Raw genomic sequence first — 20,380 nt, forward strand, 5'->3', positions numbered from 1 at the left:
ATATATATTATTGTAGTAAATTTCACTAACAGCTGTTTCAGATAGGGATTATAAGTTCGTTATTTACAGGTTTACTCAATCGGCTCATTGGTCAATTGAGAAAAATTGAACGACCCAAGAAATTAATGCTGATTTCTTCGGTATCATTTCTGGCTATAACCAAGCAAAACACTGAAGGAATGGTACAGGCATGAGGAGGGGATTGAAGAGAGGCAATAAGAATCAGTATAAGGTAAGTGGAAGAGAGACAAAGAGGAAAGGGAAGCGAAGTAATGGTTTGAAAGGGAAGGACTAAAGAAAAATAAAGGAAAGAAAGGAAGATAGGGAGGAATAAAAAGAATAGAGGAGGCGAGGCATTTGATAGAAAAGGAGACAGAAGATAGTTGAAATTAAGGCAAGGACAGTCCTAAAATCATTGGTGTTTGTAATTGGGTCATCACACGGGAGAACATTTCCATTGTTTCCAGGTCAAATATTGTCCAGATATTGGAATTTGATAGATACACGTGATCAACTTAAATCCTTGATATTTGGTCATTTGTATTATCCCGCATAGTGAGGGAATTCTATTGGAAAATGAATGAAAAATCAGCAGTAACTATATTATGAAGGGAAGGCTGAGAAAGCTCTCGTGAGCTTGGATATTAAATAGAACAAGGAGAAATGTGAGGTTAAAATCAAATCAAATACAGTTATTTAAAAACTAAATAAAACTGAAGGCTGAATATAATTTTAAATTAAATTAGGTTAAAATAATTTTAAAAAATTAAAACGGTAAAAAAATTAAGTAGTAGAAATTAAAATTAAAAAGAATTAAGAATTAAAGATTTTTTAAAATTTAAGAAATATAAAAAGTAATAATAAAGCAATGATAAAAAATAAAATTAATTAATTTCCCAACAAGATATATTTGATGTGATATCTCAATCTGTCACGAACCCCCTTTAGTATCTCAAAGTCACTGTCGCAAGGTTTTCGCGTGGCTTTCATGTTTGCTTTACTTGTATCGATGATCCGATGCTATTCTTTTAGACACTATCAGAGCTGAGACAGTTCTAAAGCTTTATGCAGCACTGGATTTCTAGATACAGCATACCAACAACTATTATAATAAGGGACAGCAGTTCAAGACCAACTTGTAAGCTGTACTTACATCAGTGTAAGGCTGCAATAATACCAAAACTATTGTTTACCATCGGGCAGCTAACGGCGTGGTGGAATATTTCCGGTGCAGCAAAATCAGGCAGCCATGAGCAGGTTGTACAAGTAATTTCTAGTGCTACTTAATTTATGCTCCAGAGTGAAGGATCGAATTGGAGATACACAGGCCAAACTTCTCTGTTGTACTATTATTATTAAGTTTTTAGGTCAAATGGCTGCACCTACTTGTCTTGCTTCAGTATCAGGTTAATCCAGTTATGTTCAACGATTACATAAACAAATGTCCAACACACTACCACCTCAACTAACTACAATACACGATTACGGGATCTCCCCAACTGGTCACATGCTTTCATTCCTTGTGATGTTGCTGTTGTTAAGCTGCTTCAGGCACTCTACACAAGATTTTTCGAAGTACTTCGTGAGACATCCAAGTATTTTGTCATCAATATATACTCAATAAATTTTTGAGTCTTGCAACGATTCAGGAACAAACTTACTTGTTTTGTCACTAGACTCGGTACTACATCTTGTCGTCACTACTCCAGTATTTTATCCTATCATCGGCACTTTTGTTGCGCCAATATTTCCACTAGTGGTAGAGAAAACAAAATTAAGACGGCACATACACTAGCCAACTCGTTTTGTGCATGTACCTCTTGTGCGATAGAGAACGTATTCTGGTAGAAAAGTTCAACATACATTTATGTGTGTATGTGTGTATGTATGTATGTATGTATGTATGTATGTATGTATGTATTATGTATGTATGTATGTATGTATGTATGTATGTCCACACACATACGCACATGTACACTGTTAGTAAAATCTACTGGTTATATACACACCTGACATTTGAGTTGTTGGTAAAGGCGGTTTGCTGAGTTCACGTTAATTCTTGTGTTGGCTCAGTCGAGATATGTTGGCTGGAGGCCTTATTGTTGAGGTAGCCAAGGTTCTTTATAGTGGTGTATTAGATTTTGCTAAAAGCTATATATAAACTGATAATTTCAGAGTTGGTATGTTGTCCATCGCCGTGACCAGAGCAGCTACAACAGCCAGGCATACTATAACCTGGGTTGTGTCGACTCTCCTTACCACTTGTTTTGGGTGCATGCTCAACGATCACTACCAATAATTCCAGTTAATAAGCTCTTCTATAATACCTCGTTAATATAGCATCGGCTTGTGTCATTGATTGATTACAAGTGTGAATACTGATGAATAGAAGCGTGAGGAAGAATGAACTACTGTCGTTCAAGTATACTGATCCGAATAAGTATGATGTAGACACGTCTGTTGACATCAGTTTGTCTGATGTTAGACTGCTGTTGACAAAAAGCAAGCTGAAAATTTGTGGATCTACTTTCGAGACACAAATTTACCACGAATATAACAAGAGGTATTCGTTATAAATTCCACAAACTGGTTGCTGATTTCTTGTCAGCTGAAACACTTCTATCTCAATTCAAATAGTTTTATCGGCGAAAAAATGTATAAAGACTGGATATTATTACAACTATACAATAGTTAAGTATACCTAACTCCAATGTTTATGACCAAGTAATCTTGATATCCCTAGTTTACATTGTTAAGGACTATGCAGTCAAATATTTTTAATCTTCTTGTATTTTATTTTTGTTCAGAATTCCAGACACCAAGGAAATTATGTCAGCCATAAATATTTCTAGTGATCTCGGTGCATTCAAGAATTTAGCAGCTTGACGTACTATGTTCGAAACATTTTTTACTGTTCAATTTACCCATTCATTCTAAAGTTTGTCAGTCGCAATTAATTTTATATAAAAGCACATTATCATTTTAATAGTTATTTTTATGCTTCCATTTATTATTGGATGACTTTTAACGCTGGGCTATGAAGAACATTAAGTGGGTTATTTACTGTAATCTAGTTTAAACCAAGCTGGGATCAATCTAGCCACTCATTCCACAGCATAAACTTCATATAACAACTAACGAATGAAAATACTTCGTGTCACATCCCAGAATCTAATTACGTATTGTTGAAATTGTCATTTATATTTTTTGTCCTTTTTATCAACTTGATGAAGGGAAGTTTTGTATGACAATGAACAATTAGATGCTGTATAAGGGTTGGAGATTATTTTTGACTGAATATTTATCATCTATTTAATTTAGATGTTCTAGTGGGAAGAAAGGAACTGTCCACACTCCTTTGATCTTCCTAGATAAGGGAATAAGAACCCTAATATTGATTCATTTTAGAACACTGGACAACCAGCTAAAAGATCAGGTGCTACACTGTATTAGGAGTCAAGGCAGGCAACTTGAAAGGTGTAATTCGTCTCTGTGAACGGAAGTAGAACAGTAAAATTGACAAACGATTCATTGGCTTAACACTTACGAATTAAAATTTTTCAGGTGGAAAATTGTCTCTCAAGTGCTTAACACAAACCGGGGAAGCATACTGCCCTTGGAGATACTTATGATTCTAAAATAGATGTAACAGGATCCGGATAACTGAATGTAGGGAGGACGAAGACAGTTATTTAATTTAAATTATAACAGAGTTCATGAATAGAAACATAATTACATTTGGTAATATTATTAATAATATAATCTAGCGGTCGTTTATTTTTATGTATTTTTTTATATTGTATTTTGTAAATTTTAGCACCGTTGATTGCAGGTATTTAACAGGTCAGGGTATTTACTACGCTGATGGCATTTAGGAAGTGGCAAGGAAGTGTCGACGTAAGTTATTGCAGATTAAATATCAACCGAGGACTCTGTTAACAAGGCAAAATGTTCTCAGCTTTCTCTATATGTTTACATCATTTTCAGGTGTGTGTGTGTGTGTGTGTGTGTCGGTGAAAACTACATACATACATACATACATACATACATACATACATACATACATACATACATTCGTATTGGTCACTTGGATATGAAATTAACTGCTTCAGCACGAAACCTGAAAAGTTGGCGTGTCTAGGATAGTCTTAGAATGTTGCAATAGAGTACTCTTTTCTCTGTTAATATGCACATGTGTAAGAAATGTTTATGCTTTGAAAAAGCTTGGCAAATTCAGAATTAAAATTTTATTTTGTTACTGACGATTATCATTTTTTATACGATTTTATAATTATACTGTAAAAGGGAAGGGTCTGTGTGATAAGTAGATTATGTATGTGTAACAATTAGCTTCCTGGATTCTTACCCAAGATTCAGAACCTATTTCATTTCTCTTGTTCTCGGCTTTTGCATTTAGAAATTCATGAGTCAACTACCACTTAGTTCAGTTCTGTGGTTTAAGATAACTGTCTTAGGTTAAATAGGGTTGAGACAGATACGAGATGGAAAATCCTTTGTTTAGCCTAACCTTATTTAGTTAGGAAAAATATAAATACGGAACCCAAAATCGCTTCTATCGTTTTTATTTGGCCCCTCGTCAGAAGAGCACATCTGTTTGTTTCTCACTTCGCGTATGGCTTGTCGCCGCGCGTCTACACAACTTTCACCCTCTCAACTGGTCAATACAGATAAGTAGATTTTATTACTCTTTCTCTCTGAATTCTTCCATCCATTCTCCTAGCAGTCAACAAAGGACGAACTTAACTACCCACAAAATGGACTATAGAACTGAAAATTATCTGTGTACAACAACAACTCGAATTTGTATTTTATATTGTTACGTTGAAAATGCAGGGTCATTTCAACTAATAATATTTTTATTTTTCTCACTTATTTGCTACATATAAACCGTTACAGTTTTGGTGACTTCCGACTCAAGAGCTGCATGCCTTCTCTACGAAATGCTGCATAGATCGTTACAGATGTAATTACATCTAATGTACATACATGATAGCAATTCGTTGCTCGGAATATTGTTTTTATGAACAACAAAAGGTGGTGGTAGAGGATAAGCCATAAAATAATATTCAGCTGTGACTGGTTGACTATTTATTGGATGGAGTAAAAGATACATCGATTTGATAAACGTTCCATTAAATAGTACTGAAATGACCTTAAAGAAATATGCGGTGGAGAATTTACATGTACAACTCACTTATCTTTTCTCTCTCTTCATAGTGCTTTTAAATAGAACAACATTATCTTTGACTACGTCTGTATGTTTAATTGTTTTCCCTTTGTATATTAACTGAAACACCGATAATGACTCAGTAAAAAAATTTAATAGTAGTAATAATGTTTGACCCACATTACAACTTACGTAATCGAGTGTGCTTAATTTTTATTAAGGCCATATTTTTTTCATCAAAACAATGCCTTTCAGCTATGTTCCATTTAGAAATATATTTTGATTCTGCTTGGTATGTTAAACTGTTACCGCTTTCATAAAGCTATGTTTTCAGAGGGTCGCATATATATTTAACCAATTAGCTGCAATCATGCAACTAGTTACAGGGTCACGTTCAAATTGCCCTTACACATATGCACGCTCGTGCTTGTGGATATACTTACATATCGTTTTACATATCTAAACAAGACGTGTTTAAAATCAGAACAAAGCAGGTGAAATACGCACGCACGCACACACACACACACATTCACACACACGAACTGGCTTCCCAAACTAACAAGTGTTAAGTTAAAGTATGATAATTTAAGGTAATAATATTCTTCTCAAATCTATTGTGAATCATGCAAATGCTTCCAGTCTTAGACAAGAAAACAGGTTCCCATTAGTTTCCATTAAGTTTTCTATATGGATTTTCTATATGGTTGTTATATTTATTTTGATATAGACTAGTGTACATAGGATTCCTAAGATTAATCTTTTCTAGGAAATGAAAGTAAAACAATCGATAACATCGGAGTGGGCTAGAAGATGTTTAAACCATAAATATTCATTTCCGGCATTCTTGTACTTGTTTCAGTCATTTGATTCCATGCTGGAATACCATCTTGAAAGGCTTTAAGTCGAACGAATCGACCCGAGGACTTGTATCTTAAGCCTAGTACTTATTCTATCGGTCAGGCTTCTTACAGTTTCCATCTGCCAAATCTACCCACGAGACTATTGCTATTTTTAACTATTTTATTTTACTCGTTTCAGTTATTTGACTGGGGCCATGCTGCAGCACCGCCTTCAGTCGAGCAAAATTGACCCCAGGACTTATTCTTTGTAAGCCTGGTACTTATTCTATCGGTCTCTTTTTGCCGAACCGCTAAGTTACGGAGACGTAAACACACCAGCATCGGTTGTCAAGTGATGTTGGTGGTAGGGGACAAACACAGACACACAAACATATACACACATATACATATATATATATATACATATATACGATGGGCTTCTTTCAGTTTCTTTCTACCAAATCCACTCGCAAGGTTTTGGTCGGCCCGAGGCTATAGTAGAAGACACTTGCCCAAGATGCCACGCAGTGGGACTGAACCCGGAACCATGTGGTTCGTAAACAAGCTACTTACCACACAGCCACTCCTGCGCCTATAAAATATTAAATATATATAAACCGTATTGTTGGGCAGATCAGTCCTTCTTATATTGAGTTCTTTGTAAGTTATTACAGTTCTATTCCAATTATTCCTCCGCGAAGCAATCTATTCAGCATCCTTATGGTACTCTATTCGTAGAAATGGTCAATTTTGGGAAGCTTCCGATATAGTCATTCTACTTCATAGAATTAGTAACCAAACCTCCATCAAATTATATCCAAACGTTTTTTAAAATGGGAGAATGTACTGGCTAATTATCCTGACGACGATCGGATATACCGAAACCTCTTTTCCAGTTAGGGCCTCTGTGAGAATTTAATCAAAAGTACAAAGTATCTTTCGAGAGCCCTTCCCAAATTGTGAATGCTACTTCTTCCAAGTCCCTGTCATGAGCCCTGGTTCACTTCTAAATTTGGATGTGATCCGGAAGCGATGCAACATCTTTAACCATTTATAGACTGGTAAAAGCTTTTTAAAATACAAACAAAAATAAATTCAAACAACTGCAAATACGAAAAATCCGCACAAATACTTGACATTACAGAAACGTTACCATTACAAATAGCAGTAAAGCCTCAAAGTATAAAGCACCGCTGTTATTTCCCTTCTCAATCCCACAGGTAGAATAAAACAAGGCACGATAACATTGCCACTAACCTCCTTTTACATCAGAAATAGCCCACACCAACTCAAAAATGCCTACACCTTGATAAGCTAAGTACAATAATTCGTACTAATGAGGGTGTATTTGCGTGGTCGTTTGACTTGCTAGAACTAACAGCTAAATCTCTTTAATATCTTAAACAAAGAAAGGTCACGTCTGATAACGTATTCTCAAGCATTTCTAAGAGGTGGTCACAATTGCAAAGCCTTTGATCATAAGTCTTCTTAATCAGAAGTAGCCTGGATCTAATCAGAAGTAGCCTGGATCTAATCAGAAGTAGCCTGGATCTAATCAGAAGTAGCCTGGATCTAAACAGCAGTAATAATCCTTCTCCCAGACAACCCCGTCTGTTTCGCACACCTAGCTACCTGAACATATGCCAAACAATATCAAAACTACCCCATGATACTTACCTATAATCAACGCAATATACTGACACATAAATATCCAAAGCAAAAGCATTTATTCAAATTTTTGTTTAAATCCCAGTGGAACCAGTTTCGCAACTTTTACAGAAACCAACTTCACCACATTCCCCACAGAGACATTGCAATACATACATTCAACTAAATAACTATTGCTGCATACAGTCTACATATCTCACTAGCCCCAAGTACGACCCAATTAGAAACAGCTGACGCTGTATGTTACAAAGAAACTAGAGACAACCTCAAACACAATATATACAGCAACACTACACAACAAAAATAAAACTTATCGTCAAAACAAATAGGAAAATAACAACGAAAATAAACCATAGAAAAACAGAAAACTTACAAACGTCACAAAACAATGGCCTTAGGGGGTTCTTGAGCAAAACACTTCATTTCCCGTTGCTCCAGTTCACTCAGTTGTAAGTGGGTAACCTTGCGAAGGAGTGGTGTTCTGTACAGGATGAATTTTGGCCTTCCTGCCTAGCCAGTGAAGTGGCATCACTCGAAAGCTACAACAATGTGAGGAAGTGCATTGTGACCAGCCGTGTATAACAAGATCCGATAGTTTGGTCGATATAGTGACATACATACATACATACATACATACACTAACACCAATCATAGACTCTTATCAAACACTTCTCGAAAAATCAGCCACCAAAATCCAGACAAAATTCATAGAAACAAGCTTTTAATCTCTTCCCTCAATTAGAGATACGAAAACATTTTCAAAAGTTCCAACCGCTGTCACAGCTACAAACATCCATTTAGAATATCTAAAGCCTGAATGAATCACCGGATTCACACACTGCAATATCTACAAACACTCGTAGCAAGGTTGTCAACTTTATAGAATTTAGGAACTGGCCAAACAATTTTGAAACCTGAAAAAAATCAGAGAAGTAGCATCACACAAATTCAAGACTCTCCTATACATACTCATTGAAGTTTCCAGAAAGACATCCTTCATATCACTAACTCACGCATTCTTTTCGACAAATCACAAGACAGATTTAGGTCGCTACATTCAATCAATCTCAAACCTGACAGCGAATATATATGACTACTCCTATAGCAAAAAGCAACCTTATACGCATCTTTCTAATAAGGCTTTCGACTTCATTCCACTTATACCCAAAATATCTAACAACGCAAAATACTGGCTAAACTACAAGTCAGGTCGCCAAGCCTATGTAGTATACGTAATGTTTATAGAGTGTATTACTGAAATTTCTGAAATTTAAATAAATGCTATTCTCCTGTCTTCGATTTCCTCAAACTATAATCTAGCAGGTAAATGAAGCTAGGTCAGGAGCATCGATCAAATGTTACGCCACTTTCGTTGGTGGAATGCTGAGACTATTTATGTCGTTGTTGAAGTGATAAGCATTGTTTTCCAGTTGATTACTGATTTAGTTCTCGTATTGCAAGAACATTTTCTGTAAGGGATATGTAGCTTATAAAAGATCATCTTTCTTTTAAATATTTTGTAACGTTAGAACTTAGTTTAGATTAAAACAATTCATGATACTTATTGAAGTGATATAAATAAACAAATATAACTATTTCAGACTTTCATTTGACTAACACTTATTTAAATAATGCCAAAAATAAACTGTAAGTCGATTTGATTAGCTCTATATATCCCTCTAAATGTATGGCCTTGTGCCAATGTCAAGAAATCAATATTGATTTTTAAACATCATCTATTTTTATATTATTATTTCTCTGCTGGAAAAATTAAGTGTATTGAAGGATTATAGGGCCCTGTTCTAAATACATTATACTATTTAGTTTCATTCGGTTACTCTTTCAGCTGGAAACTCATCTGAGTCATTAATGTTTCTTATTTTTATTGATTGCATTAGAATCAATAAAAGTATATTACATTTTATCTCTGATTCCGTCGGCAATACCTTCTTTAAAATATTTTATTTTGTGCTCAAGGAGGACATAATTTTAGTCATAGTTTCTTTATCAGTATTATTTTGTCCATGTATAAAGGGTATTCATGCGTGCATTTTATCAGTCCTATATGAACACAAGTACATATATCTAACTGTCTCAGTTATAAGCATTTCCTTTTGCTAGTCATGTTAAGGAGAGATATGTATGTCAGGTCAATCTCCTCACGTTGATAAAAGAACTTTACTTGTTCGGTGCATTTGTCATAAAAATTTAGTTCATGTTTATTGCTTACATTAATTCACTTGTGCTTTTGTTACTATTTTCTAAAAACTTGACGAATCAATTATTTATCCCAGAGCCTCAAGCAATTGTCGTAAATGATTTATCCATGTCAACATGGGAAAAAAGGAGACAAAAATTTTTATTGAAAATTTTTTCCCTTTTCTTTTCTTTTTTCTTTTTTTTGCGAATGACAAATGACACTTATTAGAAAAGTACAAGTATTTTGCGTTAAAAGATAAAAATGACACATATGAATCAACCGTAGAATGTTTAAGCAATTACTCCGGAGCAGTTTGCTAGACTGCTGAAAATTTTCTCATGCTTTTCGTACAAGTTATCTGTTTCTATTTTCAGATTTTCTTATATAGGTCATTAATGCCAGAAGAATTTTCACAAATAATTTCATCAGCTCTTGAAAGTGGTTTACATCGAGAAACAGAAGGTAGTCGGAGGCCATATCTTTTTACAACAAACGAATTTATTTTGTTTTCGAATTTTCTTACAAGGTTTCGAATATTGTACATTTGAGATGTGCAATAAATGATCACTTAACTGGACAAAAAGTAAGATAACAATCTAAGTTTTATGTCCACTCTCTTCTGTAATATCGGTTGATTTATTGTAGTTACCTTCCTTGTTTGTTGCTTTTAGATTTTAAAGAATCGCACCCCCATAGAGAGAGTTTAATTGCAAGGATAATTTCGGTTAATCGAAGTGTTTCAGTTTACTATATTTACTAGTCTACGTATGTAATACCATACTAGAATGCTCCCATACTGTACTCTCCCTCTGTCACTTTGTGAACGACTTCAGTCAACTATACATCCCAAATAAAACAAGCTTTGATACTTCCATACGAAAGTAAAGCAGAATTATGTGAAGAACTGAATAACTGAATTAATAAACCTGATGATAATTATATGACGCGTTACCAATTCAATAAACACTGTCTTTTGATTTCAAGTCGACTTGATCGACATCTAACCCATCAAAATTTTTTTAAATCTCGAATATATATATATATATATGTACATATATATGTGTGTGTGTGTGTGTGTGTGTGTGTGTGAAAAATATGAAAGTATTAAATAAAATAAAACATTTAACAAATTGTCATAAAAAACATTATACCATTATACCTACATTCGCAGTTTTATTCCTTGCCAAAATATTTTAAAATTATACATACTTGGATGTCGAAATTCAGCTTGCCCTAGATGCCAGCAACCCTACAGTCGGCTCTTTCTCCATTCATTGGAAAACACTACAACAAAGGCCAAAAAGACAACTTTGCCACAGTTTGCTTTCAATTAGGTGCAGGCGTGGCTGTATGGTAAGAACTTGCTTCCTAACCACATAGTTCCTGGTTCAGTCTCACTGCGTGGCACCTTGAGCAAGTGTCTTCTACTATAGCCTCAGGCCAACCAAAGCCTTGTGAGTGGACTTGGTAAACAGAAACTTAAAGAAGCCTGTCGTATATGTGTGCGTGCGTGTGTGTATAGGTGTGTGTGAGCGTGTCGTGTGTGTGTGTGTGTGTGTGTGTGTGTGTGTGTGTGTGTGTGTGTGTGTGGCGTGTCTTTGCGTCTGTGTTTGTTCCCACCACCACTTGACAACTGGTGCTGGTGTATTTACGTCCCCGTAACCTAGCGGCTCAGCAAAAGAGACTAATAGAATAAATAAGCAGCTGGAGTTTAAAAAAGACATAAGTTCTGGGGTCGATTTGTTCAACTAAAAGCTCTTCAAGGCGGTACCCCAGTATGGCCATAGACAAATGACTGAAACAAATAAAGGATAAAAAATAAATGATGATCAACATATCTAGGAAACAAAGCAGAGCTCAATTTCTTCTCAATTACTTACATTAACAATCAATCAAGCAAAACTACGTTCTGATATTAACAATGATTATTTATTTACGGCCATTTGTCATTCCAAAATTGTTGTTGTCATATGGAGGGGCAGGAAAATTGTTATCTATCGCGCAGCTTTATCATTTTGCAGCATATTATTTTGACTCCTACAATACAACTGATAAACCTCCTCCAAAACTATCTTCTATACCTCTACCAGATTCATCACCATGCATACATACACACCAAGTTTGAAAAAATATGTCCAGTAGCTTCAAACTAAGAACACTGGCCTTGACAATATTATCCCTTCCCTTCAAACAATGTATACCTGACCTAGTCTCTGTACTCACCAATCGCTTCCATCTCTCTCCATCCATTCCCTCTCTCTCTCTATATATATATATATATATCCATTCTCTCTCTCAGTCTCTTTCTCTCTCTCTCTCTCTCTCTCTCTCTCTCTCTCTCTCTCTCTCTCTCTCCCTCTCTCTCTCTCTCAGTCTCTTTCTCTCTCCCTCTCTCTCTCTCTCTCTCCCTCTCTCTCTCTCTCTCCCGCTCTCTCTGGATAAATCTCGATCCTTAAGAAACATACTTTAAGAACAAATGGAGATATCTTATGAAGTTCAGCTGGCAACATTCTGTCTCTAATTAATAAGGGAAGTGGGGATTTCACTATTTTAGGATAGAGGGAAGCAGGATTTTGCCTAATTGGGAACCACTGCTCTAACACACTCTATATTACCTCCCTTGCCTACACAAAATACAGACATAGCCTCATATGCAAATGATATTGCTGACATAATCCCACAAACCTCCATACGCTACCGCAAAATTACTCCAAATTCTAATCAATCATCCAGAAACCTGACTCCAAGCAAACTTCAAGTAGCGTGTGTTAAATGTACATTCTCCTTTCTGACTAACAACACTATTGAAAATAAGATACAACCAACGAATGCGTTAATCAAAATAAACATACCAGACTCAAACAAGCAAAAAACAAACACAACTACAGTATTTACATTGCACATAGAAAACAAAGGCAAACAACATTGCGATCAGTGGTATCACTTTTGGTTTATAGAAAGAAACAGCAGCAAGGATGTACAAACAATATAGATTGTGTTAAGTCTTGCGTACGCTCCCAAAGTCTCCCATTCACAACAACCACAATGAGCTACAAAGAATACAAAATACCAGCAGAAGTTGTACATTGTCTCATCATAGATTACCAACAGTATGGAAGAAAAATACTTAAAATGAAAGACTACCTGCACATAGAAGGAGTAACATCATAATCTCTTTCACAGCATCAAAACGTTACTCTTAAAACTTCGTAAATACGCTGTCTCCATTCGACCCAAACAAAAAAAACACTCACACAGAAATAACAGCAGTATCAATAACCTCGTTAACCATTAAACACTATTGGGAAACACACTAAAAACAAGTGCAGAGAGACTGCAACTGGCATTCTCATTGCTCGCCTTCGCTTGACTTGGTCCAGAATCTACACTGTTAATGGTACAAGCGATAGCTACAACTTAGTCACTGATTGATAATTCTTCATTTTTGCTTTTCATTATTAATACTATTAGTAATACTACTACCTTTTCAGTGTGGTGTGAGTCTGACAATTGGGGATGTTGTTTCAATTGCAGATTGAAACTATTTCACTTTCATTAGGCCTGTTAATCTCATTGAGAATGTCATGAGCATCCAATACCTAGTTTTACTCAACACGTAAATGGTCTTTGTACCTTGTAAAAAAAGAAACCGCTATTTCATTTTCAATGTTCGATGAGAAACATCCTTCCACGTGTTCTGAGCTGCGAAATAAGTCCATTTTCCCACGTTTCCTCTTTATAAAATATATGATAAAGCATACAAAATAGATGCGTGATGATTCTAAGGCAAAAACGGCAAAATCGTTGATAGATGTCATCATATATGACAAATAATAGAGAAGTAAGAAAATGAATCAGTTGACGAAAGAGCCACAGCTGCCTACTTAGAGATCTGCCGACAGAACGGTCGATAATGTACATGGTGTCACTCTCCCTATCTGTTGTCAATTGGCAAAATACTTAACTTTCAAATGGTTCAGTTCACATAGTTGTTTGTATGTGTCTTAGGGATGTAAAAATTAGTAATATTCGCAACAGTATGATACTGTATAATACAGTGCTTCATTAACGTACAATATAGAGTTTAAAGAATTAACATAAACATTGTTTGGAGGAGGCTCTGTCTTGAGAAACTTTATCCCAGTTGCACAAAGAAGGCTGAAATACTCAACAGTACGCCAACGATCAAAAGAGTTATGTAGGTCGTCTAACCACCTATATTTTACTTGAATTTCCAAAACTATTCTTTGTGTTTCACTTTGAAGTAGAAATGGAATAGAAACAAATAAAACTTGGCAACATATTTAATTTACTTTTAACACAAATAACTTTTAGTAAAAAGAAGTCATTTTTAGAATGTGTAATGCTTCGGTGTGTAAGTAAGAATGCACCACAGAAGTGGAAAACCTAGACACATTCATTACGTGGATTATTTAATGGCAGAATTTTGTAGATAGGTTCTTTGAATAGGATGTGTAGCATATTCATTGTGTACGTAATGCGGCTATATTCATTGCGTAATTATTTAGATAGCTGAATGAGTGAATATGTGCTTTAAATTCATTTAACGTGTTATAAGATCATTGAGTGACTCGAGTAAAGTTTTCCACTATATGTCTAATGTAGATATAGTCATTGTGTGAATTGTAGAGATATGATTGATACAGGGATTTTGTGTAATTGATAAGGACCATAAATAGTTAGAAACCACATACTGGACCAAAATAATACAATCTGAGAGTACTTCATCGAATACTTATTGATTAACAAACTGGAAGTTCGTGTTATATTTCATAATCAGTAGTTCTTTTGTCAAAGAAAAATTCAATATATGTATCTTGTTCTTTATTTGTAAATTTAATTATTTGGCGTTATTTTCCAACTCATCATTCCTTATAACAACATGAGTATTTTTTATATCAAGTACTGTAAATAATAACTCACCATTATCACGTACTCACGCACAATCTATCCCTAAGCGACGATTATACCCTGACTGCATTTCGTTTAATGCCTCGACAAAAAAAATACCGGTTAATTATTTCAGTAATGTTTTTAAGGCTGTGCAGTAGTACCCCTCATTGTGGAGAAGTATGAGCTCGTTTATTTACAGGCATTATTTTGTTATAATGAGAATGAGCTTTCAAACTATCGTGAATTTAAAATATAAATTTTAAAATTTATAATTAGTGAGTTCATTGCAAAGTAAAGTTGACGATAAAGAAAACATTAGTTGCATCTTACAAAATTTCAAAACAAGCATCACATACAAGTGGTGAAACTTTCGTCTTACCAGCTGTAAATATAGTTCTAAAAACTATGATTGGTCCAAATAAAAATGGTATATCACTAATTATATAGTTTATTATCATATCAATACAAATTGACAAAACAGCAAATGACATTGAAAAAACTATGTTGTAATTTGGAAACCACCGAAATGTCGTTACAACTCGATGCAGCTCATTGAGACAACTTCGCGTTATATTGACTCCTTGTTAATGGTTTAATGCGTTGTGAAATACTGATGAAGTAGATAGAACAGAGTTCCTAGTCGCTGAAAAACCGGAAACCGAGAGAAGACTCAACAATTTCTAAAATTTCAAAATAACTATTTTTCTATATAACTAGTTATATAAGCGTAGGAGTGGCTGTGTGGTAAGTAGTTTGCTTACGAACCACATGGTTCCGGGTTCAGTCCCACTACGTGGCACCTTGGGCAAGTGTCTTCTACTATAGCCTGGGGCCGACCAAAGCCTTGTGAGTGGATTTGGTAGAAGGAAACTGAAAGAAGCCTGTCGTACATATGTGTATATATATATATATATATATATACATACATACATATATATATATGTGTGTGTGTGTGTGTATACATTTGTGTGTCTGTGTTTGTCCCCCCACACAACATCGCTTGACAACCGCTGCTGGTGTGTTTACGTCCCCGTAACTTAGCTGTTCGGCAAAAGATTCCGATAGAATAAGTACTAGGCTTACAAGGAATAAGTCCTGGGGTCGATTTGCTCGACTAAAGGCGGTGCTCCAGCATAGCCACAGTCAAATGACTGAAACAAGTAAAAGAGTAAAAGAGTATTTCCTTCAAACTTTGCTTTTGTTATATTTATTCAAACTCCAAAAGATCCCTCCCCAACTACTCCTGCTCATGATCAGAGATTCACATATTGTCAGCCACTAAGGGACATACGCAAGTACTTAAGGTCGAACAACTAACATGCAAATTTGTGGTATTGAGCAGGATATTTGCTATAACGATATCTCTACTTCAGTAGCGCAGCGCTAAATCTGTCTGAAATGTAATGGAAAATAGGTCAGTTTCAACATATTGATGTCCAGATAACAAAAGCAAAGTTTGAAGAGAATAGTAGTCATTTCCGTTAATTTCTAGATAGAAGCAAATAATAAACAACCCTTACTGACCAATGACAAAAGAAATTAAAATTTTGTTACACAGTGTAATACTCCTATTACAAAATAAGAATAGATAGAGCATACACTACATTTGGTGGCTATCGTGGATTTTTGTTGTTGTTGTTGTTGGCACTCCGTCGCTTACGACGTCGAGGGTTCCAGTTTATTCGATCAATGGAACAGCCCGCTCGTGAAATTAACGTGCAAGTGGCTGAGCACTCCACAGACACGTGTACCCTTAATGTAGTTCTCGGGGATATTCAGCGTGACACGGTGTGACAAGGCTGACCCTTTGAATTACAGGCACAACAGAAACAGGAAGTAAGAGTGAGAGAAGGTTGTGGTGGAAGAGTACAGCAGGGTTCGCCACCATCCCCTGCGGGAGCCTCGTGGAGCTTTAGGTGTTTTCGCTCAATAAACACTCACAACGCCCGGTCTGGGAATCGAAACCGCGATCCTATGACCGCGAGTCCGCTGCGCCTCCCGTAAATTTATAGCACATAAAAAAGAAGCATCTCCATATATCTTTCCGATTCACCAACAACACAGCAGCAAACGCCATAAAGCCTTCACAACGTTATTGAATCAGCTTGTCTATTGAATACTCATATTTTTCGGAAACTTAGTCATGAAAATTAACAAGAACGTGAATGTCTTGAACTACATACCGAGCTTCGATAGCTAAAGGGTGACTATCTACGACCGAAGGACATACGAAACTCAGAGTCTCGTTACGCAATTTCTAAACTACTGGTATCAGGATAAATGAAGACAATGAACCTCTTTTTTATCTATTCTCTTAGAGTTGTAGGGCTAACTCGCTTTTGGGGTCATTGGGCGTCTTTAGCGGAATTCACTCTGTTGCAAACGTTCAAACTAGTCTTACGGTTTAGGGATAACTCAAAAACTTAAAGCGCCATCCAATTGCACTTTTCCTGGTATAAGTATCACTACTTTCCAGCCGAAGCATACGATAAAGGTCTCCCAATGGAAACCCAACAGAAAATCAGATGATTCAATATCAAAAGATGTTACCCTACCAGTTGGCGCCAAAAGTTCGCATCAAATACCCTTCTCCGTCAGTTTGTGACTTTTAATCTAGGATTGCGAGGATTCCATCTGCCTTCACTAACTTCCATCTATGCTACAAGTATCAAAGTAGTGGTTAGCAACAATTTGGGGGGAGGTTCTCTTTTGCATCCTAATTTAAACATCCGAATTTAAACATCCTCTTCTATCACTTCTTCATAGTAAAAGACAAAACAGATATTCCATTTTTCTCTGGAATACATGTCATTTTCAATTTCTAATCCATTTTTGATGGCCTAGCTACTCTCTATAGTCCAAGTTTACTCCGAAAGGCGGAATCTGCATCTCTAGTATACATTCCACCTGCTACTTAACTCTCTCTCTCTTTCTTTTCTTCCTCTCTCTCTCTCTTTCTTTTCTTCCTCTCTCTCTCTCTCTTTCTTTTCTTCCTCCCTCTCTCTTTCTCTCTCTCTTTCTTTTCTTCCTCTCTCTCTCTCTTTCTTTTCTTCCTCTCTCTCTCTCTTTCTTTTCTTCCTCTCTTTCTCTTTCCCTCTCTTTCTTTTCTTCCCCTCTCTCTCTCTCTCTCTCTCTTTCTTTTCTTCCTCTCTCTCTCTCTTTCTTTTCTTCCTCTCTCTCTCTCTTTCTTTTCTTCCTCTCTCTCTCTTTTTCTTTTCTTCCTCTCTTTCTCTTTCCCTCTCTTTCTTTTCTCCCTCTCTCTCTCTCTCTCTCTCTCTCTCTTTCTCTCTCTCCACGAGTTATCCCTGTCTCTTGAAACATGTTGCAATGTGTCCTGTTTCACAAATAGCAATTTACTGACCCTGCAAGCTTTTGAACTATCGACTTCACTTCCTGCATTTCAAAGGTAGACAATGGAAACGAGATAACTGACAATAATCACTATCTTCCTCTTCTTTAATATCTTTTTCTCTTTATCACTCTCTCTCTCTCTCTCTCTCTCTCTCTTCCTAACTGAACATCAGTATGGCCTTCGTAAAGCCATATATAGCGATAATCTGTTCCCCAGTATTTCTTATCAGTTATTATCTTGAGAGATTCGGTTAAAGCAATTTTGTTGCTCTTGAAATCAATAAAACCTTCGACTATGTCTAGCATAAGCGCCCTCTAGTTAAGTTTCCCACCTGTAGCCTCGATCCAGCTCTAATTTCTTGGATCGGAAGCTTCCTTCCAAACCGCTTCATTGTAACATTTGCCAGACAAGTACTCTCCGATCCACATTCATTCAGCTCTGATGTATTCTAAACTTTTATCATATCTCCCCCACTTGTTCTTTCGTATTAGAACTACTTCTCTTCGTCTGACTGTCTTATGAAAAATAAACACGACGCCATGTCATGAATTGACTTTCATAAAAATAGTTATTTGAGATTTAAACCGAAATTGTTTAACACGATTATTGCTAAATCACCTGCTTATTTATTAAAGCCATTGACATCATCCTGACGTATTATCATATCAACAATAATGACACAAGTTTCGAGTCGGCGGAAACAAGTTGTCCTTACGAAGCCGAATAAGAAAACATTAATATGTTCTAGCTGGTGGAAAATTTAGGAATAATAGCTACGTCGTATCGTATGCTTGATATACATTTCTCATGTTCAATCGGAAAATGATTATTTAGCTGATGAAATCTTATGTTCTTAAACAGATTTATTGTAATATTTCATTGATATTGAGTTTTATTTCTAGCTACTACTGCTTGGAGTTATGTTCTGCAACATTTGCATAACGACCTTTACATTTCATTTCTTTTGCAGCAGAACTAAAATTTAAGATATTTGCATTCACTGCTATATTGCTTATTTTCTATTTAAAGACCTAGAAGTTAAATCGTTTTTATTGTCTCGAAAATAGTACAATATTGCGTTTCACTAACATATTTAAATGGATAGGTGGATCGTTAGAGAACCGCACTAAATAATACGATATGGTTCTTTTATCCTCTCAAAACGACTTTCACCGTAGTCAGCTTTGCTTATCGCTCCTCTTAGATCGCTAAACAAGTACCAGTAATGTATTGGGTTTATCTAACAATGCATATTGCTTCATTCTGAAACAAATCAGCACATGGAATCTATTGCATTGATATCGCAGTAATAATTTCTAATAACATGACCACTTATTTGGTTAGAAGGGATAGTTGGTTATATCAACCCCAGTGCTTGACTGTAACTTTATTTTATCGACTCCTAAAGGATGAAAAACAAAGTTGCCCTCGACAAGATTTGAACTCGGTATGTAAGAGCTGTAGCTAAAATATCACGTGGCATTTTGCTCCATTTACGTATGATTCTGCCAGTCCCCTCCACCTTTGGTAACACAGTAACAATGGTTTCTGATTTAGACACAAGACCAGTAATTTGGAGAAGAGGGGTTTTGTAGATTAAATCAAACCTAGTACATGACTCGTACTTTATTTCGTTGATTTTGGAGACCAGCAAGTGCGGAGGAGTGGGGGTAAATCGATTACATTGACCCAGTGTTCAACTGGTACTCATTTTATCGATCCCGAAAGGATGAAAGGCAAAGCTGACCCCAGCAGAATTTGAACTCAGAACGTAAAGACGGACGAAATGCCGCTAAGCCTTTTTGCACGGCGTGCTAACGATTCTGGCAGCTCACCACCTTAGTAATAATAATAATATTTTCTACTATATGCACAAGGCCTGAAATTTGTGGGAGGAGTTAGTCGATCACATTGACCCCAGCAATCAAGTGGTACTTATTTTATCGACCCTGAAAGGATGAAAGTCGATCTCCGCAGAATTTGAGCTCAGCACGTAAATAATAATGATAATAAGAAGAAGATTGAGAATAGGAAGCCAGACATAGTCTTAATTAAGAAAGAAAGCATACACATACATGCCTACATAGAGCCCATGCACATACACACATAGAGCTTGCTTTATTTACATTTATATTATATATATATATATCATATTATATTATTTTATATTATATTATATTATATTATATTATATTATATATATATATATATATATATAT

This window comes from Octopus bimaculoides, chromosome 1 (assembly GCF_001194135.2).
Source record: "Octopus bimaculoides isolate UCB-OBI-ISO-001 chromosome 1, ASM119413v2, whole genome shotgun sequence".
Classification (NCBI taxonomy): Eukaryota; Metazoa; Mollusca; class Cephalopoda; order Octopoda; family Octopodidae; genus Octopus; species Octopus bimaculoides.